At 43.8% G+C, this 26,994-nt stretch overlaps 1 long non-coding RNA gene across 1 annotated transcript; it reads left to right on the forward strand.

Moving 5' to 3' along the window:
* The first annotated feature begins 212 nt into the window (after window positions 1-212).
* LOC106887198 lies at window positions 213-22,538 on the forward strand. Its single transcript, XR_001411823.1, has 3 exons — window positions 213-308; window positions 2,882-2,953; window positions 22,101-22,538. It is a non-coding gene; the product is annotated as an uncharacterized LOC106887198 (long non-coding RNA).
* The last annotated feature ends 4,456 nt before the right edge of the window (window positions 22,539-26,994 follow it).

A 26,994-nucleotide genomic window follows, 5' to 3' on the forward strand; every position in this document is an offset into this window, starting at 1 on the left:
CCCCCCCCCCACCTCAGCCCCCTCACCCGACGTTGACTCCCCTCTCACCCGCCCCCGCAACGGCAACGGCCGCCGCGCGCGCTGCCCCGCCCCCTGGGAGGGGAAAGCCGCGCCAAGTCGGTCGCCCCGGCGGGGCGTGATTGGCGTCTGGCCCTGCCAATCCCCTCGCGCGAGCGCCGGCCCCGCGCGCCCCTGGGGGCGGGGCGGGGGCGGCTCTGCGGCGCCCCCCCCCAATCACCCCCCCTCGTTCTACCTCCCTCAGGTCCTCTTCGGCGTGCCCCGCTGTCGGTGGGGTGGGCGGCCGTGAGGTGGGTCCCAGGGGGGCCGATGGCAGCGGGGCTGTGTCCGCCGGCCTTTGTCTGCGGCGGCCAGGGCGGGGGGCAGCCCCCGGTTACGTCAGGGGGCTGTTGTGCCTCTGGGTGGCGGTTGGAGGGGCCGTTGCAGGCGGCCCCCCGGCGGGGTGAGCGTGAGGGGCCGCCGCCTGTCAGCGCTGAGGTAAAGGCGGTTCGTCTCGTGTTAAGGTGCCCGCGGGGAGTAGCGGCATTCGACCAGCCCTTCTCTTTGTTAAAGGGGTTTGGAAGTCAAAATCGAGGTTTCTTCCATCCTTTCCTTCCGTCGACACCTCCCGCGGGTTGCCTCAGCCAGAGGTGACAAGGCCCGGGGGCTCCCCCCGGCCTCACTCCGGCAGCTGGGGGTGACCCAGGCCGGCCGATGGCGAGCAATAACCCCGGCTGGCTGGCCTGAGGGAAGGGAGGACAGCCCTCCCTGGCATCCCCGGGGAGAAGAGCCGGGAGGGCAGCGCGGTCGGTGAGGGTGATGAGAAGGAGCAAGACCATAATTGTACCGTGGAGGTTGTGCTGAATGGCGCGCCTTCAGATCACCTCCCACGTGAACTCGTACGCACTACACACAGAGAGACACAAGAAGAACTATTTTACGATGTTTTCTAGAGTTTAGATTTTAACATACTCTGAATTTGTATTGAGTCTGCCAAGTGTGAAGTTACACGGCTTAGTTGCATTCATACAGTTTGGGATTCAGAGGCCACATGGTCCGGCATTAACAGCATAATTAATAGCATTTCTTTGCCGAAGAATATCATCATTTCAGTGCCTCAAGTCTTCAGAGTTTCCTGGTCTAGCTATAAGCGCCATACTTTTAATTCAAAAGATGGAAGACTGCTTTGTAACAAGTTACATTTCCCATCTCTATTGCAAGATAACGCACTTCAAAAGTATGATATTGAACTACAAAAGATGGTCTTTGGTTCAAGATCAGTTCATGTTGGTTATGGGGCATTGGTCATGTGTCTCTTTTGAAAGAAAAGGGAAATATTTGTCTGTCGGGTCTGGTAGATGTTGAGTAGCAAAATCATCTGCTGAAATGGATCCATGAAAATAAGCGATGTTATTGGTAAATGAGAAATTAATACAACACATCTATACAATTTAACTGACTGTATAGTTTACCACACGAACGTTATCATGAAGCACTGTGTCTTTGCAAGACCATGAATGGGAAGAGGATAGAAAAAGGTGAATAATTAGTAATGTGTAGGTTCTGTACCAATGACTAAAAGCACATCACCACTTACAGGAGGGTATGGTAATATTTATTATATTAAGGTGCTGTTTTTACAAGTGGCTTCAAGTATTGGTGACAACCTGTACAAACATTTATAATATTGCTGTCATAACACCCTACTAACACCACGTGTTGGCACCCTTTAGCATTTTAATAATTCACAGGCAACAGGAAAATATTGCAGAGCAATATTTATGATGATAAATTCAGTAACAATCTCAGATGGTTTACCTATTAGTTTATTCATTCCCAATCCACAGCTTCAAAAGAAATGCAACCTACACCCATTATAGCATCATATTACATGACTTCACTTGCTTTCTCAATCAAGAATAATCTTATCATTGCCAAGTGTAATGTCAAAAGCATTTCACATTGTCCCATCAGCTGATCAGTTTAAAGAGAACTTAGGATGTCTGGTGTTAGACTGCTCACCTGAAGAGGGTATTGAACACAGAACTTTTTAATTCACTTTGTGTGTACAGTTCCTGTGTAGCCTCAGAAATGAGCAACCAGACAGCAAAGGCAGCAGAACAGCTTTGATGTAGGTAATTGATCTTTCAGAATGCCAGCTGGAACAGAGTCCTCTGCACCTGCAACAGCCTCTCTGGTTTACAAACACATTTTGTCTCCTGTCCTAAACAAACAGGGATAAAAAAACCCCATCTTTGGCTTTTTGCCATCTCTTGTGGATTGCTTCTTACATGCTTTGGCCACCAAGGTCTGGAAGCTGAGCAAGATGACTGTGACAGCACTTTAAATTCACTGATACCAGTCAGCACTGAGTTCCAGTGTGATGTTTTTGGCACAAAAGCCCTAGGCAATACTAAGCAGGAGCAATATTACTATTCCTTGCGGTATGGCAAGACAGTTACTCAAATTCTGTTAGTTTATAATTCATCTGGCTAGTCATAGGAGGAGTAATGGACAGTATTTCAATGACAACGCAGTGTTTCTAGTAGTATGGTGCTTCGTAACACGAGGCAATGCTTTGATTTACTACTGACATCAGAGAAAAAGTCCCATCCAAATGATTAAATCTACTTCCTATCTCTAAGATGTAGATATCAACATAGGACTTCTGACCAAAGACTGGCCAATTCTAATGCTAGTAAGTGCAGGGAGTTTGAGAAGTTCCTATCTTAAAAGGGTCATAGTTGCAGACAGAAATTCTTACTTCCCACCAAGTGAAGAGCTCTTATCCAGATTCCTCAATTCAATCATTTCTTAGATCCAGCACCTCTGTCTTTGTGTCAGCTCCTGTTCTTTGATCTATGAATTCTTTGACATTTTCCAGGGAAAAAGAAATGCAAGTCTGAGTGATTCAAGATGAGAAATGGCTAAGCAGCACATTGAAGACTCTAGTTCGGTGAGTTATCTCATTGCTAATCTTACCACGTGCCACGTTTAGTGAGATAAAGAGTTGTGGTCTAAGAAAAGTTCGACGTCTGTGCCATAAGTCTGGTTATTTCCTAGACACTTCATTTTAATTGAAATTCATAGGATAGCAATATTTTTCCAAGGGAAGCTATAGAGCTTTCTGACATACAACAAGATTTACAGAGTCAGGGGTACTATCTACCTCAGAATATTTTTCAATCTAAATGTCATACTAGCTTGTAATGCCACTTGTGTTCATATGATAGTTTTGCAACCATGAAAATGCTTTGTTTTCTTCTTCGATTTAAAAGGAGTTCTGAGGTAAGAATTTCATAGGACCAAACTCAAGTGGTGGTGTATGTTGTATTGGCCTTGGTGGAATTACATGCTGTGTCTCAGCTGTGAACATGACTTCAATTTCCCACAAGAATAACACAAATATTTTCTATTAATTCACAAGTGCAAGTACTGTCTAATTACTGTTATGGCTAACACGGGTTAGTGGCTTTCTGGTGAGTATTGAGCTGCTTTTTCAGTTTGAAACTTAGCTCTCAATACTCGGTAATAATATCCTCTTGCAGAACCAACCCAATATCATTATAATTTGATAACAACATTGTTAGTTGTTAGTTGTAACAAAGTGTTACACATATGTATACATCTACAGAGTTAGAAGCCAGAATCTGAACCTAAGGCATACTAAATAAAATAAGCAATAGCCAATTGCTTGTTCCAATTTTACTTTCTCAAGACAATGTGTATCTGAGCCTTCATTTTCTTTTTCCAAATGCTGTACTTTTGGTGTAAGGATCCCTCATTTCATATATTCTTAAAGTAGGAATAACTATATAAAGAAACTGCAAGTTGTATTCACTCCAGTTCCCACCAGCATTTGGCAAGTTTTGTAATAAAGATGATGAGAGCTACAAACTGGGACGCAAATTACTTAAAGAGAACTACCAAGTATCAGCAATAATGGTCACAAAGTCTACTCAGCCAAGTTCTGTGGGTTGCAGTCTGCAAGCTGGTTTGTACAAGATGAGCCCAGACAAGTCTTGCAGCAGTCTAAGCAGATAGACACGGAGGCGCAGCCTCACAAGTGCCTTTGCAGCAAACATATGCAAAATGAGATATGCAGACCATTACTGCCAGAAATGCTGTTTTGAAACCGTAGGGGAGAATAATGCACCCTGCCCTTTCTTTCCTGTGAGAGAAGGAAGAGGTATTTTTTGTGTCAGGCACCTCGGGCCAGGAGCTGCTACCTCTGCTGCTTGTGAGAGGAAGGGATGGGAGTGGTGTCACGCTTCCTCCCTCACCCTGTGCGGTCAGAGGCAAGGGAGCAGCTGGGGCTGCAGCTGCACCGTGGGGGTGCTTGGGGCAAACATTCAGAAACGCAGCTCTGTTTCTGCAGTGCAATGCCTCAGCAAGCCCCTGGTGTGGAGATTTTTACAGAGCTCTTTCTTATTCATTCCCCTGACAAGTCTATACAATGGTGAAGCAGGAACAGCATGGCTTACCTGGTCCGTAGCTCACTGTGACTGCAGGTGTGGTTCCAAATGCTCTTGCATGCAAACTGGCTGCAAAATGCATTAACTATAAGGTACTTCTTACTACCATTTTACATGCAGGACAGTGATGGGGCTTAATGAGATAAAGATATGCATTATTCTACAAAAGAGACACAGATTTGCAGTCCTGGATTAGGGGTAGCTACAATCAGAATATGGGCAGTCGCCTCCCCTTTTATTACCAGCGCTACAGGACCACAGTAGTTAATATGGATATAAACTCAGATTCTGTTAAGTGCTAAATTTATCCTTCTAGTTTTGTATTGCTAAAGACACTGGACAAACTCTGCAAACTATTGTAAACTATTCCCTTCCCAAACACAGACTTGTGTATACCTGAAGGTTCTGGTGTAATTCTTGATGATGCTCTGTCCAAAAGGGCAACTAATGTTTATCCTATGATGGAGCACCATACGATTTTCCTAAGTTAAGGTCCATTAGATTTTTCAAGGCCCTCTGAGTTGCTCTTGGCCATTCTTCATCAAGTAACACAGGACACCCTCACTTCACAGCTCAGAGGTGTAACATACAGTGTTTACTGTGTAATAGCACTCAGGAGAGTGAGGATTTCCTCTGAGTGTGTTTTTAATGGTGATAAGATTTTCTGCAAATCCACCATTTTAAGTAATCTTTGAGTATGTTTCCCTTCAAGGGAAACTCAGCCCTAAGCCACTTGTGCTTTCCCCAGCCCGGCTCCTGCGCAGATTTTTGTTTTTCCTGGGAGCCTGGATCAGGGTTGTCCACATGAACAATCCCTCAGGAATCAGCCTGGCATCACTTCCCAGGCAGATCTGTAAACCTGTCAGAAGGTCAGGGAGTGGGAGCAGGAGGTAGGATGAGAAAGCACAAGACTGCAAATCTGGTTGTTGTAGGCTTTAAATGCAAGTTGCAGTCAGAGTGGTGGGAGGGGAGACTAGCAGACCAGTTAATCTCAGAGCCCAGGTTTTAGACAAGCTTTCAGCCATGGCCTGGCCAAGAGTTGAGCTAAACAGTGTTGGACTAGATGTTTAGCCAGCCTGGTCAACAGTTCAACCTCCAGACCTCTGTGCATGTAGGACCTTCAATCATCTTGCTGAGAACAGAGTGGGAAAAGCCAACTGTGCAACAAGCTCTCATTTTAAATCTGAGCAACACTTTTTCCATTGGTTTTTGATTCAAACGTCTGTAGAGAGCCGAAGGGACTCTATGTCATTGCCTTCACAGCAAAGAGTTGATCCAAAAACCATCTGGGGATAGTGACAAGGTCCTCAAGGGAGTCAGCACCTGCTGGAGGAGGCCCCAGATCTTCAGTGCAGTCCAGCCACAGGGTACCATCTACTAACCTCTGGCAGGAACATACTTGCTCATCTGAGCTATGGCAATAGCTGTGGCAAAAGGGCTGCTATCTCATCAGTGGCTCCTGTCTGTCAGACTACATGACAGAGCATATCCAGGGCCTCTAACAGTTTATCAGGGCTGTACAAGAGTTCTGCAAGTGAGCTGATAATCCCAAAGGAAGGTGGTTGATATGTTTAACCCGATTTCCTCACGATTTTGTGTCCAGTTCTTCATACACACCTTCTCTATTCACCTCTGACAACAGTTACCACATAGCAGGATCAAAGATAACGGAGTTTCATTTACCTTTGGTATTGACACTTTTGATTTCTCAGATGTTACGCAAAGGCAGCTGCCACAGCAAATATAGCACTTTAAATAGCACCAGTGAACAGGTATTTTACAGCAATATTCTGTATAGTTTATATCAGTGGACCTGCTTATGAACAAGGTAAATAGAAAACATTTTTTAAACATTCCCAAAAGGAATAAAATAGAAATATTAGAGTCATCACAAAACTATACTGTGTTGTTAGGGCTTTCTACTTCCCATAGTATCACAGGAGGAATACACGATGCCTGTGGTAATGCTACATCTTTGGCAGTTAGCATGGAGTTTGTGACAGGATCAAGTAGCAGAAAATAAGATTCAAGCTAGCCACACAATTCTTCTACTTGCTGGGAAACTCCAGCATTTTGAAGAGTTCAAGGAGCAAGTAAACTGGGTCCAGACTTTGTTTCTGGACTATTTCCAAGTGCAAGGTTACACTTCATAAATAAACTGGACATATTACCCTTCAGGCACCTTTAAAATGAAGGCAATTCTGAAAAAATACCCAATTTACTTGTTTGCAAGTCCAGTAAGGGGAAATTTCCAAGCCTTTCTCACTCTTTCCTGTTATATTAACAAAATCAGAAACCTTCCTGCAGATGCGAATATTCTTGTTGGGTTTAACAATTGCTTTTGAAGTCTGTTTTTTCAGAGGCTTGTCATTTGCTGTATGCTTCACTGCCTATGTTTCTCTGTGAGTTTGGATGGGTGGAGTTCATTTTAATTTCCTGCTCTTCTTCTACCACACTAATTATACCATCAGCTTTTTTTGCTGTCATAGTGCTTTAACGAAATTGAGCTGTGACTGATACATTCCTGAGAGAATATTTGGAAAAGAAAAGAAATCCCACCCCAGACCTATTTCCAGATTCATCTCCATCTTACCATTTCTTGTACCACATCTTTAGGCACATCTTCAGCCTCTCACAAAGCTGACAAAGGGCCTTGAGACTTCCAGGTTTGATATTTTAGATTACACTACCTCGGAGGCAGGGTCTGTCTCTTCTTCATTGCTACAATTGGTAAGCACAAAATGCTACTGTTGCGACAGCAGAACAACTAAAGTAATTTTAATTTAAAAATGCACCTCTGTTGTTTTGAACTCAGGGATACAAGTATATCTATAAACACACAATGTGGACTCGGTAAATACAAATAATGGATCTGAAAATGTGAAGAAGAGATAAGGGGGGAGGGGGGGAACAGCAATATCTTCAAGAAACAGATGCCTACTTTGTCTATTCCTCTTGTCTGCTTTCAAGCAGGAGAACATCTGCCTTTTGAAGTAGACCTCCTTGCTCTGTATAATTTATCAGTCTGCAGTCATCAGGAAAGGTGATGTTTTTCACCCTGAAGTATTAATCTTTTTGAACAGACTGACCATGAGCAAAATATTTTTCCTTTGGACATGGAAAGCTAATTTTGTTCAGGATAGACATTTCTGTCCCAAACACAGTGACATAAATGTCAGTTTCTAGTTTTACAAATTTTATGTCACCAAATTCACCAGACCAAAATATGTGGCTGCTGTATCACAACTTCTCAGGACTTTATTATGCTATATCCCAGCCTGAGTGATGAACTGTAAAATGTATCACACTTATGCATATACCTATGAAATAAAAGTCTCAATTGAAAGCTGTATTACACGTGCAATGGAATGGAAAAAAGAACAGGAGTAGGAAGCTTTTCCTTTTTGTCTTGCAAAACATCTATCACTTTTCTTAGATACTAGCACGGCTCTTTCAGTATTTTTGAAAAGTTTGAACTGTTCATCATAAAGGTGAATTTACTAAAAGCGTCAGCTGTTTAAAAATGTTAAGCTATAAAGGGGGTGGGCAGAGAGCTTACAACGAGTCCATTGTTCTGCTTTAAGTGCAGAGCCTGGAACAAAACCGAGAGCTGGACAAAGAGGAGGTCCAGCCATCTAGTGGTAAATTACACTGATGTGCAGCCTGCTGAAGGCTGCCTTCCATGGGGGTGTTCACAGGGCCTCTGTGTGCTCCACAGAGGGAGAAAGGAACATTTCACCTAACTCTTCCCAAATTTTGGTAAGTGCAGGACTCGGCATCAATGAGCTAAAGTGCACAGGACCCTGCAGCCAGACTGGGAGAAAGGTTGGCAGGAGAAGAAACCATATCAAACACAAGGTCAGCTTTTGCTTGGTTGACAAGGAAGAGCCTGCAGTCAGTGTCCACCTGTATACAGTTCCCTGCTTATTCGGACAGTCAGTTTTTCAGATTATATCAGTGTCCTTGCGCCCTTGCACTTGCCACCCCACCTGCATCTGTGTGGTAGTTTTCAGGGAAAATTTTTGGGCAGTTTTCCACAGTTCCATAGCAGAGAACAGCATGTCCAGAAGATACGCACAACAGAATGGCGCAATACACTCAGGTCCCACTTCACACAAGGAAATGAGAGGTATAAGCCAAATTGTCAGAACAGAAACAAAGAATGATGCAATCAAACAGCTACACAGTGAAAGCCATATGTTTAGTCCAAGCTAGGATAAAACACCTAACAAATTTACTGAGTGAACTGTTTTATATTTTTATACGGTTACAAACTAATAGAAAAAGCTTAATCTTGGCAAGGCCTAAAGAGGCATCAAAATAGTAAACCATGAAATACTTCAAGGAAAGAGTAAAAAATATACAATGTGTATGCCTGAATACCTCTTGGTATTCAGCCCAGTATGCCAGAGCTCTTGTTCCAAGAGTGATCTCAGTGCTTAGAAGCCCAAGTCTCCTTCAAAGCAGCCAGATGCAAGTTCTTCGGGGCCTAGTGTGCAACTTGCTTAGGCACAGAGGAAAGGTATCCAGTGGGATAGCCCAAGCAGTCTGGACCATGAGTTTCAACGTGAATTGAACCTCAGCAAAAACATAAAGCCAATTTTTTTTTTGCCCAACTATAGATGTAAGTGCTTTATTTACAACAACAAAGATGAAAGATACTGCCTCTCGTACACAGTGACAAGCAATTGATTTCCGTCTGTGTTTGTTAACCTGTGGAGTAACAGCATCATATTCAATTCCCTATTATTACATTTTAATCCAAGCTATTTGACTGCTACAGAACTATTTTGAAATACCAAATTTTGTCCAAAGCACATCCCATTCTTGGCTTACATAGACATGAAACTGCACTGCAGGCTGTACTCAGCTACAAAACACCGGCCAAAGTACAGTCATGGTTACACCAAACATAGCCAGGTAAATGTGAAATAAGTCTGTGAAACTCCAAATAGTAACTTTGTGCTGTAAGTCACAACTTTTGTAACCGAAAACAAAGTTTAGCTCCAAGCAGTTACTGCAGCATGAACTGATTTTAGCAGACACATTTGTTCTTTATCAGAAAACACAGTAGTGGAGAGAGCACAGAGGATAATACTTCCCTTGGGGTAGGGGATATCCGAAGTCAGGGCAGTCAGTGTTACTTGCTGACAGCCACTAGCATAGAAAAGAAATACAGCTGTTTCCTACTAGAGTGTTATCAGCTACTATATCTCAAACTAGCACTTCTATTTGCGTAATGTTTCTATTACCTGTAGCGGATAGCTAGAAAGCAGGGGGGACACATCTGGCTGCTACTTTGAAGTGGTGTTTGCCATTGATTCTCCCACCAAAGACTGGAAAGTAGATAGGGATGCAAATTGATCATAAATATTTTGTCAGAGTTCTGTTCTAAGGAGTGGTTGGCAGTGGAGAGGTGGAATCTCCCAATGAGCAATTATGCTCATATTTCATCTGGTCTTTACCTAACATGCTGTCTCACCTGGCTAACAGGAGAAATTAACTGCCAAGTGCCTGCAATGTTGTGTTCCTCAGTAGGATGGCTGCCTCATGCCATCTGGCTTTGCCCCTTTCATTTCACTGATGGATCACACCTGATATTTGTGTTGAATCCTACACCACAATGCCTTCAGAGCTGTCTGAAACCACAGACCATAGAAAGAAAATGAGCAGAAAATCTTTGCTTTTTACTTCTCTGTTTTACCCACCAGGAAGCTGAGGCAACGGGTAGGCTTTAATGGACTTTCTTACAGCATCTCAGTAAATCAGTGGCCAGGTTTGCTCTCTGTTCCTGTACTCAGCAGTCAGTAAGAGGCTCAGGCAGAATGTTAGACATAAGCATCCTGCTTCAAAAATCTCTCAGTCTGCTTTTCCTTTTTTCCAGGTGAACAGGGCCTCATCTTTGGCATAGAGTAGTATCTAAATCTTCATTCTTCCACCATACGTTTTGGATATTCATTGAAACGGGGTTATTTTTGAAAGAATTGAAACTGGAATTTAAAAGCTGCTGACTTAAGAAAAAGGAGCCAGGAAGGAGTGCAACAGAGAAGGGATCGATGTTCTTGGGCAGAAAATATGGAAACAGCACCTCCTTCAATTTGTAAATCACCCCCTAGGGTCAGGGTGGGGTGATCTGGCAAGGAGTACAAATGTACACAATCCTGCAGCCATTTGGGGCTGTGTGCTCTCAGAGCACCACTGCTGTCTTACTTTCTCCTACTCTGCAGGTTGCCTGCTGCGCTCTGCAAACACACTCCTCTCCTGTGGTTATTTTTAAAGCAGCTCCTTAAAACAGATGTCCTCTTATGTGTCTCTTCCCCGCTACATAAATAACAGTTTGCCTCATGCTCCTGCCATTCTTTTGAAATAAATAAAAAAAAAAAAAAAGGAGTGGGAAAGAAGAGTGTCCCTTCTCACTGGTGATTTCTGTTGTAGTTTTCATGGCACTTTTGCTCTGGGGCATGTGTTGCCTTTGTGCCCTTCTTAAGGTGAGCTACAAAGGTTTTTTCTTTCTGGCCTTTTTCCTTGCCCTTCCCAGGATTTTTCCCTCTTTAGCCCCTTTCCAACTCTCTCCCACTTCTCCAACTTCTGGAAGCACTGCAAACACCACAAGTCTCATAGAAACTTCCTCTTGAGTAACACTACCAAGGAAGGATCCACACGGACCAGTCATAATTTGTCCTCTTTGACTTCCTGCAGCTAGCAGCACCATTGTTTGCCACCCAGGCATGCCTGTTTTGGGCATCCCAGACTCTTTCCTTGAAATGAAGGAATCATTCTTCTTAAACATTTTGTTCTTCACTTCTCTTGGAGATACTAACATCAGTATATTCCTAAAGAAGCAAACTGAATGAGCTAGCTAGCAAATGGGCTAGCTTGAGATGCATGGATGCTAATATGCTCCTGTGAACTGGATAGAACCAAACCAGTAACACCAATGAGAACCAGCCCATCACATAACTGGAAAAAGCTGGACCAAACTAACATGCTTCCTCTTGGTCTCTCTTTAGAAACCAAATCTGGCACATCGTTGCCAGCTCTCAGGAGATCCACTCTGCTCTCCCACAAAGCAGTAAGCCCCAACTTGGACTTCTGGCTTCCAAAGAACATGCAGAGAGCAGCCTTAGCTCCAAGATTACATAACTTTTAAATGTTTATTTTTAGGTGTCGAATCTAGGAGAATCAGCCAAGCAATCAATCAGCCTGTCCGTTCCAATGATTAAAGTACGCGCAGAGTCGTAGAAAAACACATGAAGTAAAATATCCTTTATAGAATATTGAGCCTAAATGGCATTATCTGGTATCTTTTATGCATACAGGGACTGATTCTGCTAGCCTTGCTCACAGAGTAGCCAGGAAGTATCCTTACAGGTTTAAAGAGAACTGATCAATAAGGTACTTTTCGTGAGTGGAAGAAGCAAGCACAAACCAGCAGAGGTAAAGGCAGAGGAATTACAGAGGTCTATGAACTTTGAGCCCACACATGAAATCCCAGCACTGAGCAGATCAATAGGAGTTTTCTGATTTTGGCTGGGGGTGGAGAGGTTTTACCACACATTCCCACCAAAGTACAAAACCAATCTGCAGAGCCAAAGGCTTAAAAAAAGAGCACAAGAGCCTATGCACAATCACCAGTTACACCACTAGAAGATAAAACAAGAGAGTATAGTCTATAAAATGCAACGTATCTCAGAGACGCTCCTGGTGGTGCAATACCATTTCTAAATGGCTGTTGTAGTGCTATTGTCGATCAGGTGTCTGGAATGCCAAACAAGGTTTCAGCAATCATTAGTGCCATTCAGTTACATTTGCCTCTTTCTAGGTGACTGAAAAATTATTTTCTTCTACTCTTTACCTGACGTCTCTGAGAACAAGGTCCTACAATCTTGGTTATCTGCAGTAACTTTGTTACAGGTGGCAGGGGGATTATAAACAGACCATGATGTGGGACAGGGTTTGAATTGGACTCAGAAGGTTCAGAAATTCTTTTGCCATTTGTCTTTTTTTTTTTTTTTTTTCCATTTTGTCTTTTAACAGCTGTGCTCCCCCTAACGCTAGAAAAGGAAAATAGTTTTCTACTATTCAGTGCTAAGAGGAGATTCAAAGATGCTTCACACACAGGCAGGCCTTCCTGTGGAGGTTTTTAGCCCTGTGTTGCATCTCCCAGCATGTCTTAGCCAACAGAAGAAACTGAGAAAGTGAGCACTGCTCGCTAGGCACAGCTTTGTGCTGCGCTGTAAGCTATTGCACAGTTGCTGTTTTAACATGAAAGATGGATCTCAGTTGTGATTTCAGGAGGAGGTCATTGGCCCAACTGCTCAATAGTGGGAAAAGGAAAACTTCAGCTGCTGCTCTGCCAAAAAAAGCCACTGAAAAACCCCAAACCACAAACCACAAAAAAAAGCCCCAAATCCACTAGAGTGACATGAGCCTGGAGACACATACTAAAGTTAGAGTACTGGGTTCCAGATAGTACCTTGTTAAAAGAAACCCCTACCCCACATCCAAACACAAAACCGAAATAAACTAATTTATTTAAAGGAGTAAGATAAACATCCTCAGCCCTACACGAGCAGCTGCATTGGGGCACACACAGGCTCCAGCCTCCTTTTGCTGGCACAGGGAACCCACGGGCAATGATAGGAACATGGTAACACAGAGCCAGGAGGATGTGCTGACAAAGGGTCATGCAACAAGAACATGTTTCCTCCTCATGGGCGTGCAGGGTAAGGGTGAGCTCATAGTGCAAGCCTTCAGAAGGACCGAGAAACATTCAGTATAGCTGCAGGACACCATCCTCTGCCAGAAACATTGAAGCCTTTAGCACTTGAGTGGAAGAGCAAAGGACATGAAGGCAGCGAAGGCCTCTTGGTGTCCTCACCCACTGCCATTGGCAGAGGTTTAAAATCCCCAACATATCTGTTCCAATTACAACTCCAAATACTCCAAATAAATAGCTTACTGTCAGCGCAGTATAGGAGAGGCAAGGAGAGCGCCAACAGGACATTGTCTTCAAGGGATTGAGGATGGCAGACAGCACACAGGCACAGGACACCTGCTGTTGCTGGCCCTCCACCAGCTCTAGTACATGCTTTCCCATTCTCATCAGGATGACGCCTCTCTCTCTCTCCCCCACTGCAGCCCAGACTTCACCTCTCCCAAAAAGCCATCCTGGCAGGCACCAGGATAAGGCAGTCCACCTCATCCAGGGTGGACATGACACCGTGCCTCTGGCAAGGGAAAGAGCTTGCTGTAGGTCATTTCTCTCTTCACCCTACCGCAAAAGCCTGAGCCACCTCTTCCAGACACCTTCTGAGCCCTACTGCCACCAGCTGAGAGAAAAAACCTAGTGCTTTTTTAGTTAATTTAAAACCAGTGAAAGCTGATAATTGCTTAGCAAACAAAATTGCTAAGCAATTTATTTAGTCTGCTCTCTAAATACAAAGGGAAAAAAGTTGCTATGTTTTTATAGCAAAGAAGAGTAGACTGGATGAGAATCTCTTCAGGAATTATGAATCAGAGGACTTGATTAGAGCTGCCCAGTTTCATTCTCTTTCTTTCAAACTATCATTGCAGCCAGGAGCTGAAATTCTGCTGCCCCAAAGCTCTCAGCACAGCATGGTCAGCTGTGTGCCATCAACACTGCCTCTCTGCAGGTTCACATACACATTGGAAAAAAAAATATTCCTGCAGGTCAGAAGCAGTAAGTTCCAAAAGCAGCAGCAGCAGCCAACAATAAAAATCATGGAAGCTTAGGTGCTCGTGACAGGTGGAACAAAGGTTTAGCAATACATCATGCTGACTGCATCAAATGATGGGCAACAGATGTACTTTGACACCAAATCCTCTTTCTTCACATTTAGGTGTATTAGCTGATTGAGCAAGGGCTTCCTCCCACACACCTATTTTCTGTCTCCCTTAATGCATTGCATTCTGCCACCCAAAGAGCAAAATACATTCGCCACCTTCTTCAGGTCACAGAACAACTCCAGCCATGCCTGAAGCTAAGCAGTCTCCCAGCTGTCACCACTTGAATCGTGCATCAGGTGAAGCTGATTTAAAGACAGCAGACAACAAATCCACATCAAGCAAAACTGATCCCTTCCTCCCACAAAAATTATACAGGGAAAGGCACAGGCAGGCAAGAACAGTCTGCAGATCTTGTCAAAGAATTTGGTGTGAGGAGCAGAACTGTACCAAAATGAAAACAATGCAAGGATGCTGCTATGTTTCCCACATCCCCTGGAAACAGGGGAAAGTAGCAGCTTCATCTGCAGCCATTACCTGTGTTGGCCCTCTGGCAATAGAGTCAGAAAGAAAAGAGCAATACCTGCACTCTGATTCCCCTTCTCTCTTTCTGCAGATGGTAAATACCCAGTTTTTCAGACTGCTTTTATGCCTTCCCATGCTTCATCACAGCAAATATTTGCAGGACACACAGTGCTTCTCTGTTTGACCTGTCTCCTCCTTAGACCCAGATCCTCCCTTCAGCCTCATCTGTTTTGGGGCTTTTCATTTTGCATGGTTTGCTGGGAGGATGAAGGTCCTGCTCTCCTTACCTCCCTGCAGTGGTGGAACCTGGCTGGTTTAACCTAGAGCCATAGCTTCTCGATTGCTGTCATTGTAATGAGAGAACAGATCTCTGCTCTTCTTCCCAGGGCTTTTATTACAGATGCACACCAGACAAACTTGGCCCACCTGTACAAGGTTGAATGACAGTCTTAAAATACTTGAGTCCCTTAGAACTTGATGTACGGCACAATTTTTAAATAGCATAAGTACTAACAAAATGGCACCAGCATGACCTTATAGGTCTATATAATCCCTAAGTGAAAAAGCTTATCTTAATCCTGCAAGGCTTAAAATCAGTTCCTGAAAATGGATTGAACAGAGTTAATGGAAGCAGGAACTCTATGGACCAGCTGCAATCAGTCCTGATGCTTCATACTAGGGGTGGACACCTTTTCTAGTATGGGCAAGATCTATATGAGTAACCCTCTGATAAGCAACACCCACACTGGTCTGGAAGGAGCTTGGTATTGTTTGTTTTGGTGCAGAGCCATGGAGAGTTTCTTGCAGGCTTGCAAACCCAAGTAGTGATTCTGACGACAATGAAATAATGAGCATCTGGAGCTTGATAACGTACAGTGACAGTAAAAAAAGACTGCAGATAGGTGCCATCATCAGTAGCAAGATGTTATAAATGTTTGTAAGTGCTTTTCTTTAAAGGTAGTCATATGCCAGAACGGTCCTAGTCTGCCACTGAGAGCCTTGCTCCCCTACAGACATCAGCGTCTTCTAATCATCTTCAGTGCAGTTGCTTTATCATTGTCAGAAGGCTCCACAAAATGGTTTGCAGAGCAGCAGTCTGGTCAGATTATCTCTTTCTGACAAATACCACATGTTCTGCTCTAGCAACGGGCTAGTCCTTTCTTGGAACAGTGCAACAAGCCTAGTAGTAAATAAAGCTAAAGTCAGATCCAACTAATATAATCCCAAACTGTCAGGCAGCCAGGTGAATTTGAAACCTGAACTTCCACAAAATAATGCTGGCAGCAGCTGCAGATCAGAGCCGTTATCTGCTGTGTGGCTCCAGACTGGCAGGAACCATGCACACTGTAAAAGTGGGCCTTGTCTTTGGGTTGTGAGAAAAGGTGGGATCTTAGTTTATATCATCTCAGACGAAGTAACTGATGCAAGGTAGGTGAGAGAGCAAGCCAGCTGTAGTTTTAACAAGAGCTAACAGGAGGAAACAGCTGATTGGCACCATGCAGTGCTTAATCCAGTGTGACTCGTATCAGAAGTGCAAAGAGCTCTATCCATGGTAGGATATGAACTAGCACACACTAATCACATCTTTTTTTCCCCCAACCAAATGTGTATCCACAAAGTCAGAGAACAGGAAGCACATCCTTCCCCTCTTGGGTAAACCCACCTAAAGACATGGAACATCTGTTCACTATGTAACTTTTCCATGGAGCCCTTTCCTATGGCAGATGTACATTTGCAGAAGGCCATGCGGTGACAGATACCACAAACAATTGTCTGGGGAGGAGGGAAGGGGGAAAACACTTTCATCTTGTGATTTCACGTCCCTTTTCCATTGGCATGATGGAATTTTAACCTGACTGGTTGCAAGAAGAAAATAAGCTCATCCATTCACAATACACTCACATTTAAGTGGTATATAATGTATTCCCAGAGTCCCTTAGCAGCAACAGCAGCTTCCTGTGCAAGAATGCCTAATCACATTTGGGGAAAATTATAGAGCAACAACAAGCCATGCACTTTGGGCACCATCCCTGAAGTCAATGAAAATTTGTTTACACCCTCAGTGATATCTGACAGGAAAAGAACTGTTCAGATCGTTTTAAGATGTTACGCGCTGAGTCAAAAAGCCAAAGCCCTAATTACAGGACCAGAAAACTAAGGATGGGAATCCAAATCCTTTCCCTGACTGTCAGCTCAGAGGCTGGGCGCAGCAGGTTCAGCAACAAGCATGAGTGAGCACAAGCAGTGCCTGCAGGATTTCCTGTCTTTCCTCCTTGCTCAAAAAGATGCCCCATTCCACTGTGAACCTCCGTTAAAGCGAAGCAGGCTGAGCTGTCAGCGGGACTCGGCAGCAGTCACGGCCAGTCCTCACATTTACCTTTTGAATCTCGTGCTCACAGCGTGCCACTACATTACAGGTCTCTCTTAAGAAACTTGATCTAAGATAAAAACCCTGAACACACCCTATGCATTACATCTAGGTCCATAACACAAATACAGTTACTTCAATTAAATTTAAGAACTGAAATAAAAATGCAAACTTGGTGTATCTATAAATCTTACAATCTGTCTGTCCGTCGTCATCCCCTCCCACCCCATATTTCAAAGGAAAGTAGATTGTAGCTGGAATTTTCTGTTGTTTGAGCTTGTCTTCTATCACTTCTTGAAAGATTTGTATCCCCTTACCCTTGGAATGTAAAAAATTTATATTAGAAAAGCTATTGTATGGAATGGCTGGTATTTTTGTAAGCTTAAGAAAAGTTTTATTAATAGATGACAGTAAAGACATATGAAAGTTAATTTTGTGGAGGCAAGATGAGATACTAATTAAACTTCCCTTATTGATAAAACTTGCACACAAATAAAGCACAATTGGAAGTATTTCTATCTTTAACTAAATTTGTCTAGAAAGGAGTTAAGCTTTATTTCAGGAGGCACCATGATACATCAAAGTCTGATACCACATTTCTTTGGCAGAGAAAAATTAACAGTTCCACATGAGAGTTGAAGCAATTACACCAGGTTGAGGCTTTTACTCCTTTGCAGACACAGACTCTCTCAAACATGGAAACTTTATGCACTTGAAATTAAGGCTCCAGTAACAGATTCCCTAAAAAGTAAAGTTAGTATCTATGAGAAAGTGGGGGGTTTGTACATGTTAGTGTTTATATTAACAGTGCTTCCTTCCTTTTTGCAAGCTTCCCCATGAATAAATCTATTCTAGAGCAATCAAAGAAAAGAAAAAATGACCCTTCCCCTCAAGCAGATCCAATCTTTACTCTTGTGAATTCACACATTTCCAGGTCTGCCATTCTGTCAGCTGGAATAGACAAGATCTTAATTAGTGATCTAATGAGCAATCAGAAAAGAAAAAAGGTAATCAGGACATCCTCAAACAACTCTCTCACTTCGCAGTACCTTCATGTAGCACAAAGTAGACAAAACAGGACCCAAGTGACAGCATTTATTCCTTCGAAGGTCACTTTAAAACAAAGAGCTACTGTAGCTACCTCAAAAGCCTGTGAGGTATTTTTTGTGGAGGAGGCAGCCTGAGCTGTGGCAGAAGGCAGAATGACGGCACAGGCAAGCGCTCACCCGGGGAACCACCCCCATGGAAATACACCTTACACTTCCAAGCAAACCTGCCCTACACCCAGGCCCTGCCCGTCAGGTCGGTGCAGTTCCTGGGCTGCAGAGCACAGAGAAAGAGGTGAATACCTAAAGCTCCCTTGCCCTGACAGAAAAAAAATTGAGTTTACATGATGAGTCACCTCTCTCCCAGTACCTCTTCTGTTTGACAACAGAGTTGAGCAGGCTAATGCTGACTTTCCGTGGCAAAATGCCTGACGTGAAGAAATTAAGCTGGCTTTGTTTATGGTGGTTTCATTTATTAGGTCACAAGGTTCCTGAAGTAATCAAAAAACCCACGGGGCTGTTTGAAAATAGCTAATGCAACAGGCACGACACAGGAGAGGAGGTTCCTTTGCAAGTACACACCATTTGAATTTGCTTATTTTTAACTGCAAGAGGACTTACAGCGGCAGAAAAGTGAAAAGCACACAGTAACTGCGGACAGCTCTGCCAAGTGAAATTCAGACTTAATGATCCAACTGTTACCAGGGTCAAAAAACAAAGCCTGCATTTGAAACAAACCTGGTCCTCTTTATGAGGTGGGGTGGACTCAGAGGGGGGCAGCTGGTACTATTTTGGAAAAGTGCTGCTAATTACCTGAATTGCTTCTTCTAGTTCAAAATTTGATTTTCTGCTTCTGTAATTCCATTCTTTTTAAGGCACAGTCTGCTAAATTCCCAAACTGCTGTTTACGTACTGTAACTGTAGGGTTTGCATTGCCCTAGATGGAAGAAATTAAGTTGTTAACCACATTTCCAGTGTTTGGCAACTTCAAAACCCAGCAGAAGGGGAGATGCAAACTAAGGTGTAAACAGGATTGGTAGAAAGCATAGTTAAAAAAAAAATAAATCTAAAGCAAAGATGAGTATCTCCACCTTCTTTTTTGAAGTGGTAGTACTGGCATGTCAGCCACCAGACTGAATTGGAAGGGGAGGCTCCATCTGAGACAGGTTTGTTTGTGGGAAACTACCACGGAGGATGATACAGGTGGAACTGCCTTCTCACAATGCATCTCTACACTGGAAATTCAATTGCCATGAGACCATCTAAGACTAACACTATAAATTCATCCAGAAACGGACTCACCAAATTAATGGAGACAGATCAATCAGTAGCTATTAAACACAGTGGTCTAGGTGCAGGGCTTTTTTACCAAAAGTTGACACGGTATACCAAAGGAAAGATCACACTATAGATCTTTCATTTCTTAAGCTGTTTCCTATTAATCTCTTGTTAACCACTCTTGGAAGCAGGACACAAAGATAGGTCAATATTTTAACCAACTGTGTAGACAGGAGGGCATCTTTACTGTCAGCCCCAAGTTTAAAATAAGCACGGTCAAGTACACAGTATGTGCCAAAGGCAGGCAAACAGCAGAGCTCTCAGCTCACAAGAGAGGCAGAAAGGCAATTTTCTGCATGGAATGCTCTAAGTAATAAAGTATCTTTTTTGTAGCTCTACTAGCAGTAATGAAACCCCCAGCGTTCAGTGAATTTTTGTTTTTTTCTAATCTGTCTCCAAAGAATAAACAGGCCCTGGATTTCACCACATGAAGTAAAGCATAACCCCCTTTTAATGACATTTTAGTCTACATAACATGAGTTTAATAAAAGGAAATTCCTTCCAGCCCAGCCCAGTGTTATAGTTACACATAGTTCATTTTTTCTACTTATACCACAGCCCATATCAATAGACAAAAATTAACCGTATGAACAAAAATATCACACATTTTTGTCCTCCTGAACTGAAGAAAGAGCAAGAGTCACATCAAACTGAATGCTGAAAACTGCTATCGACACTTTCAAAAACATCTACCGTGGTTTAAGAGTTACCTTTCTGATCAGGACAGCTACACAGAACTGCTGTAACTGCAGCATTTCCTGCTTTGGACCGTGGCAAGGCATAAGAACACTTTCAACTATTTTCCTCCTGCACATCTCATGCCACTAGACAAAAGAAACAAGATCTCTAAAGAGCTCAGTGCAAAAGCCACCTCATGCCACATGCAGCTGAAGTCTATTGATTTCTCCAAATGGTGTCCTTCTTGCTGGGGCAGATATGAAAAGCAGTACAGGAAAACACAGTGAAGGTTTTATGTGATCCTACACACCTGACAGATGAACACAATACCAACTGTTGGGAAAAAGCAAGGCACTGTTGGTGTCTACCTTGCTTTGCCTGTGCTTTTTAGCTGAGCTCCGTTTGGGACACGCCGCCTACCGCCAAAGAGCAGAATGTCTACCTCCACCTGTGTTTACACTCGAAATTTTCTACCTTGCTATTTTATTACTGCTTGAGGGCGGACGATAGCTGAAGGGCCAGCACCTGGAAAATGCCCTCTTGCAAGTATTTGAATTAGCATCCAACCATTTCAGCCAGGAAAGAGGTGGGAAGAGGCCCAGCTGTTAAGCCTTTCCAGAGCATATCTGGAAGTGATACACACACCTGGTGAAGCTCTCAAACGCTCCTTGGAGCGTGATCCGCAGTGGGGAAGTAACGCGGCCACCTTCCCTCAGCAGCTCAGCTCTGCTGTGTGCAGGGAAGGGAGGATGCTCTAAAGCCGGGATGGCTCTGGAGTCAGAGAGGGAGCCTGGAGCTGTTCTAGCCTGTGCTGCTGGCATAGCATCGCCCTGAGGGAGCACATCGTCCTGCTAGGCCTTCCTAATACCTGCCAGTTCTGTGCCACTGCAGAGTTCCTTCAACCAGGGCAAAATTCTTCACCACACGTTCTATCCCTGCCCCTTTTTATAGCCTCTGCAGCAAAATCTAGACCACGACAGACTGTCCCCGAGTTGCTTAAAGACAAAGCACAAAAAACTTCACTGAAAGGAAAAAAAAACCCACAACCCAACAGGCTAAGTTTTTTAAGCTGTTCACAACTGTCTGCTGCATGGGTGACAAGAACAGAACAGAGTAAATGAACTTGAAGCCACTGGGCTGAAATTACTGAAAAACAAGAGCTCAGTTGTCAGCGTTCATCAATATTTGTCTCACTAAATGACCGTAACAAAAGGTCTAAGTAGCAGGTTGTCTGAGTTGTTTCCCCTTCTACAAGATCTCAAACTCAACTAAATTACCCCTCTGTAAAATACCACAAGGGCAGAGGCAGCAGACAGGTAGGGAAGGCCATGGATTGCATTTTCCACCCCAGCACTCCCCACGCAGGCAGGAAGACCTGAATGGACTTAGGCAGGCTATTGGGAAGTCACCGAAACTTGTTTTTCTCTACCTTCCCTACTTTCATGTCACCCCAGAGCCATCTGCTAACACCCGAGGAGCACATTGGACTATTTGCTGGGGCAAGCTCTGTCCAGAGAGCAAAAGCCTTTTCTTTTCTGGTTTAGTACTGGTGTTTACACAGACTTTACAGCACAGAACTGCAAGCTCTTTCTCCCCCACCCCCCATTTAGTCTTCTGCAGTTAAAAGGCCTTTACAGTCAATTGACTCAAGCTCAAGGGAGAGCTCAGGCTACAACTTGGAAAATATGAGCTGCCCTGTTGAACCAAACCATTTCACAAACTCTAATGCATGTCAGCTTTACTTAGGGAGCAGCACGGGGCAAATCAGAAAAACCTGAAACATTGCATTAAGGTAAGGTAAGCAACTGATAAAAATGTTTCATTCACAGTAATGACCTCATAGAGCAGCTGCTGTATCAAAAGGATTTGATGTCAATTGACGATGAGTTGTAAAACTTGTTCAATCTCTATCGTGTCTGATTTCAGGTTCAGCATCTGCCCAAGGCCCGGGGAAATGCTTTGGCTCAGCTGCCTTCAATTTGTCTTCATCACCATCATTAATACTTATTTCCTCACTGGAATGAAAGCCGGGATGGTACTCGCTGGGTGAATACTCCGGCACAAAAGCTGCAGTGACTCATCCATCCCCTGATGCCATTACGAGGCACGGAAGAGCTCACACACGCTGTGCCTCCGAGCTGTTTGGAAACTCCACGTCCAGTGAAGGACTTTTTATTGCTTACAGCCCAGCAGCTGTATTTTCACTAAGCAAAAGGACTACCTGAAGAGAAAGTGCCCAGCCAAGGCAGCTGGAAAGAGGCCAGCGCTCGAGGCGCTCTGGCTGGCTACGCACAGCTCCCCTCCCGCCAGACAGCCCCGTGCTGCTGCCCAGCTCACACTGACTTTGTGTCTGCCAGTTGTAAAATTAAGACAAAACGGTGCCAGTTGTAAAAACACAGCTTCTACCAGCCTCTGAAACATCCACAGCAAGGTATGGATGGTATGGCAGGTCAACCTCCAGAGATATTTAGGCTGAGATCTATAGAAAGGAATTGTAAAAACACAGCTTATACCAGCCTCTGAGACATCCACAGCAAGGTATGAAATGGTTCCTTGGCAGGTTCACCTCCTGAGATATTTAGGCTGAGATCTATAGAAAGGAGGAAATTATAACGCTTGGGACAAAACCGACTGATTTTAATAGTATGTTGGGTTGATCTCTTAGATCCAGCAGGAGCTGTTCCACTGCCCCAGCAGCTCAGTCACCGCTGAGTAATAGTTTCATTGCCCTTTGGCACACTCCTGTGAACTTCCTCTACCTGCTGCTGGCCACCTCCCTAAGATGACATTCATGGACACAACTGAAAGGCTACCATAACTACGTGCATTCTTCATTTTAATGTCACAGCTTAATTTTGGAAAAAAAACCAACCCCAAATAGATGCACCAGGCACCTAGGAATCTCCTCTCTTCCTTGCCAAGCAAGCCAAGCCCAGCTACAGCCAGGCACGTTAACCAACATGCTATTCAAGAACCATTTAAACATTTTGGTGTTCTGGGTGTTGCCAATACAATCATCAACTCAACAATGCTGGGAAAATCCTTAGAAACTGTTAGAAAGTAGACAAAACTCCAGTTCTGGGCTCCCCAGTTCAAGAACAGACAAAACTCCAGTTCCGGGCTCCCCAGTTCAAGAAGAGAGGGTACAGCAGAGGGCTACAGAGGTGATGAGGGGCCTGGAGCATCTCTCTTACGAGGAGAGGCTGAGGGACTTGGGTCTTTTTAGCCGGGAGACGAGAAGGCTGAAGGGGGATCTGATCAATGCTTATAACTTAATGGGAAGATGCCAAGAGGATGGGGCCAGTCTTTTATCAGTGGTGCCCAGTAATAGGACAAGAGGAAATGGGCACAAACTTGAATACAAGAAGTTCCACCTAAACATGAGGAGGAATTTCTTTACTTTGAGGGTGGCAGAGCCCTGGAAGAGGCTGCCCAGGGAGGTGGTGGAGTCTCCTTCTCTGGAGACATTCAAACCCCACCTGGACACGTTCCTGTGCAACCTGCTCTGGGTGGACCTCCTTTGGCAGGGGGGTTGGTCTTGATGATCTCCAGAGGTCCCCATGCAATTCTGTGAAAAATGAAGCCTCTCAGAACCAACACAACCTGGGGAAGAAACCATGCTCTTTAAGCCCCAAGAATATTCAAGCCCAGCTAAGTGTCTGGAGGAATCTCCTTACAAACTAAGCCCAGTGCCGCAAGGCCCTGCAGGCAGGAACAGGCCAGCCAGCAAACCATCTCACTGCAAACAGCTCTCACTGCCCAAGCGTTTCATTCCCTTCCCAACACATGCCAATTCCAGTCACTGCTTCCTGGAGAGAGCAGGAAGACATACGGAGGCTATAGCTGAAACTTACCTATATTATAATGAAGGTATATACGCTACAGCATTTCAGAAAAGCTGTCTTTGTTGTTCAAACCTAGAGAAATTATAAAAAAGATGAGTAAAACTTAGTTGCCCGAAGGATTTCATTCCCTTCCCAACTCATGCCAATTCCCATCACTGCTTCCTGGAGAGGGCAAGACAACAGATGGAGGCTACAGCTGAAACTTACCTATATTATAATGAAGGTATATACACCACAGCATTTCACAAGAATATTCAAGCCCAGCTAAGTGTCTGGAGGAATCTCCTTACAAACTAAGCCCAGTGCCGCAAGGCCCTGCAGGCAGGAACAGGCCAGCCAGCAAACCATCTCACTGCAAACAGCTCTCACTGCCCAAGCGTTAAGAATATTCAAGCCCAGCTAAGCATCTGGATGAATCTCCTTACAAACTAAGCCCAGCGCCGCAAGGCCCTGCAGGCAGGAACAGGCCAGCCAGCAAACCATCTCACTGCAAACAGCTCTCACTGCCCAAGCGTTTCATTCCCTTCCCAACACATGCCAATTCCAGTCACTGCTTCCTGGAGAGAGCAGGAAGACATACGGAGGCTATAGCTGAAACTTACCTATATTATAATGAAGGTATATACACCACAGCATTTCAGAAAAGCTGTCTTTGTTGTTCAAACCTAGAGAAATTATAAAAAAGATGAGTAAAACTTAGTTGCCCGAAGGTGATTTTACTAGAGATGACCCTAACCCATACACTTCGATGCAATTAAGATGTAGCCTCAAGAGCATAAATGAAAAAAGTTTGTTGGGGCTGTGTTTGGTTCAGAATTAATCATGTTCTGGCAGAAGACCCGGAATTTCACATGAATACTCATCCTGGATTGTATCACAGTATGAAACCCCATGCAAGTCACAGGGTTAGTGCAATAACATCAGGTGCACCAGAAGCAGGAGCATGTTTTTATTACATTGCAATACAAGTGTAGTCGGAGGAGATGACCTCAGAGCGTAGAAGTGAAAACTTCACCTCTCAGTGATGACCTGAAGGAGAAATCACTGATATCCATCCAGGATTTTGTTTTGCAGTGCATTCCTACAGCAGTTCACTGCTGTTGCTGCTTATGACTAGTCCCCACCACTGACTGCTACAAAACCCCCAAACCCTGGTACACACACAGTTTAATGAAGGCAAAATGAAACAAATCCATATGATCTAAAGTCACATCCACAAACTTTAGAAAACATTAATCCCAGGCTACTTTTGCAACATTGAAAGGAATACCAGTTGCTTGCAACAAAGAGAACGGGCCTCAAAATTGCATTGATTTCAGCTACACCTGTTGGCACTTGAATTTCACCTTCAATTTTTCTCTCCAAAATACCTTTGAACAACCCTCAGGGCCTGAGAAAAGAAGCTCTGCCCTTTATCCCCACCTCACCCCCAGCCCCCAGTTTGCCTGTACCAGGAAGGTGCACCTCTATTGATGAATTCAGAAAGACTTAAGAGGCCTTTTAAGCTTTTTATTTTTTACCCAACATATACAGAATGGATCTGTCCCCAGGTGGCAGCCTGCAGGTACTTCTCCTGTGTCTCTGGGAATTAACTCAAGGATGAATTTTGCTGGTCCAGGGAAGCTCTGAAGCTCCATCTCCACCTCTGGAAGCCAGTGGTGACCATCTCCTCACTAGGCAGGAGCACTCCATTTCAAACACGAGTTGAACTGAGGTCATGATGTAGCAGAATCAGTTTACAGTGGAGTCAAACATCTACTCTTGTATCCAAAGTATGTCCAGCGTGAAGTGTGCTCCTGTGGAATTATATACCTACAGGGAGAGTTTCTTTCTGCCCATAATGGACAGCACACAGACTATAACCCCTCCTGCTGTGTAACATCAATGGGGTGGCACAACTAGAACACAGGAGCTCCTCTCAGGAGATCACCTGCAGTTTTCTGCTAGCTGCTACCACTAACACATATTTAGACTACTCTTTCCTACTGGAGGAGCTCTGGTAAACAAGGGAAGCGTGGTCAGCAGTTGCAATCACATTACACAGGCTTTGTTTAGAGCCAAGCTGGTCTGTGGGCGGGCAGCAGAAGCCCTGGCTACACACAAACTCCCAAGGGAAGAGCCAACACACACATTCAGAGCAGCACCCTACTCATTGCTCTTTGATTTGCGTTTCTCTCCATCCCATACAGAGTCAAGAAGCTGAGACGTTCAGTTCCTCAGAAGCTTTATTTTCATTCAAGCTACAGAAATATAGTACCTTCCCATTTCCCATTATACTTTCTGTGTCTTTGTAGGGCTCAGGGTGAGATGCACTAGGATAACTACCCTGTACACACGGAGGAAGATAAGGCTCAAAAACTAGCTTTACTTCAAAGAACGCCAAACCTCACCTATGAGGCTGGCTCCAATTCCTTGATAACATTAATAGGCACAACATAAGGAAAAAAAAAAATGATCTAGACTACCTATTATAAGCAAAATCCAGTAATTACAGAAAGTCATCCAAAGAAACCTTTTAGAAATAACAGAACAGTTGTTTTCTACTCTGAAAAAAAAAATAGAAAAAATAGATGAGTCATTTTTGCTATATATATGATATATTCACACACATACTTTCAAGTATTGTTTTCACTATTATGATACTTACATGGCTAGAGATAAAAAAGTGAAAGTCCCATAAACAGATTATTATGCCAAAGAAGTCACACAGTCTTATCTGGGTTTAGCAACACCTGGAATTCTCCATGGTTATCATAGCAACCAAAAAAGCAGTGACTAGACAAAGGGTAATTTTTCCCTTTACTAAACATTTTAGTAAGGCTTGAAAAGGATCAGGATTTAGAAAAATGGAAATAGGAAAAGCACAGGCAGTCATAAACCCCCACAAATTCACAGCTAAGCTTGTCACGCGCTCAGTACTAGCAGGGAATAAGGAAAAAAGAAATGTGTGTTATGGTTGGTTAGCAGGCAAACTG

The sequence above is a fragment of the Calidris pugnax genome, unplaced genomic scaffold (genome assembly GCF_001431845.1).
Source record: "Calidris pugnax isolate Ruff unplaced genomic scaffold, ASM143184v1 scaffold34, whole genome shotgun sequence".
Lineage (NCBI taxonomy): Eukaryota > Metazoa > Chordata > Aves > Charadriiformes > Scolopacidae > Calidris > Calidris pugnax.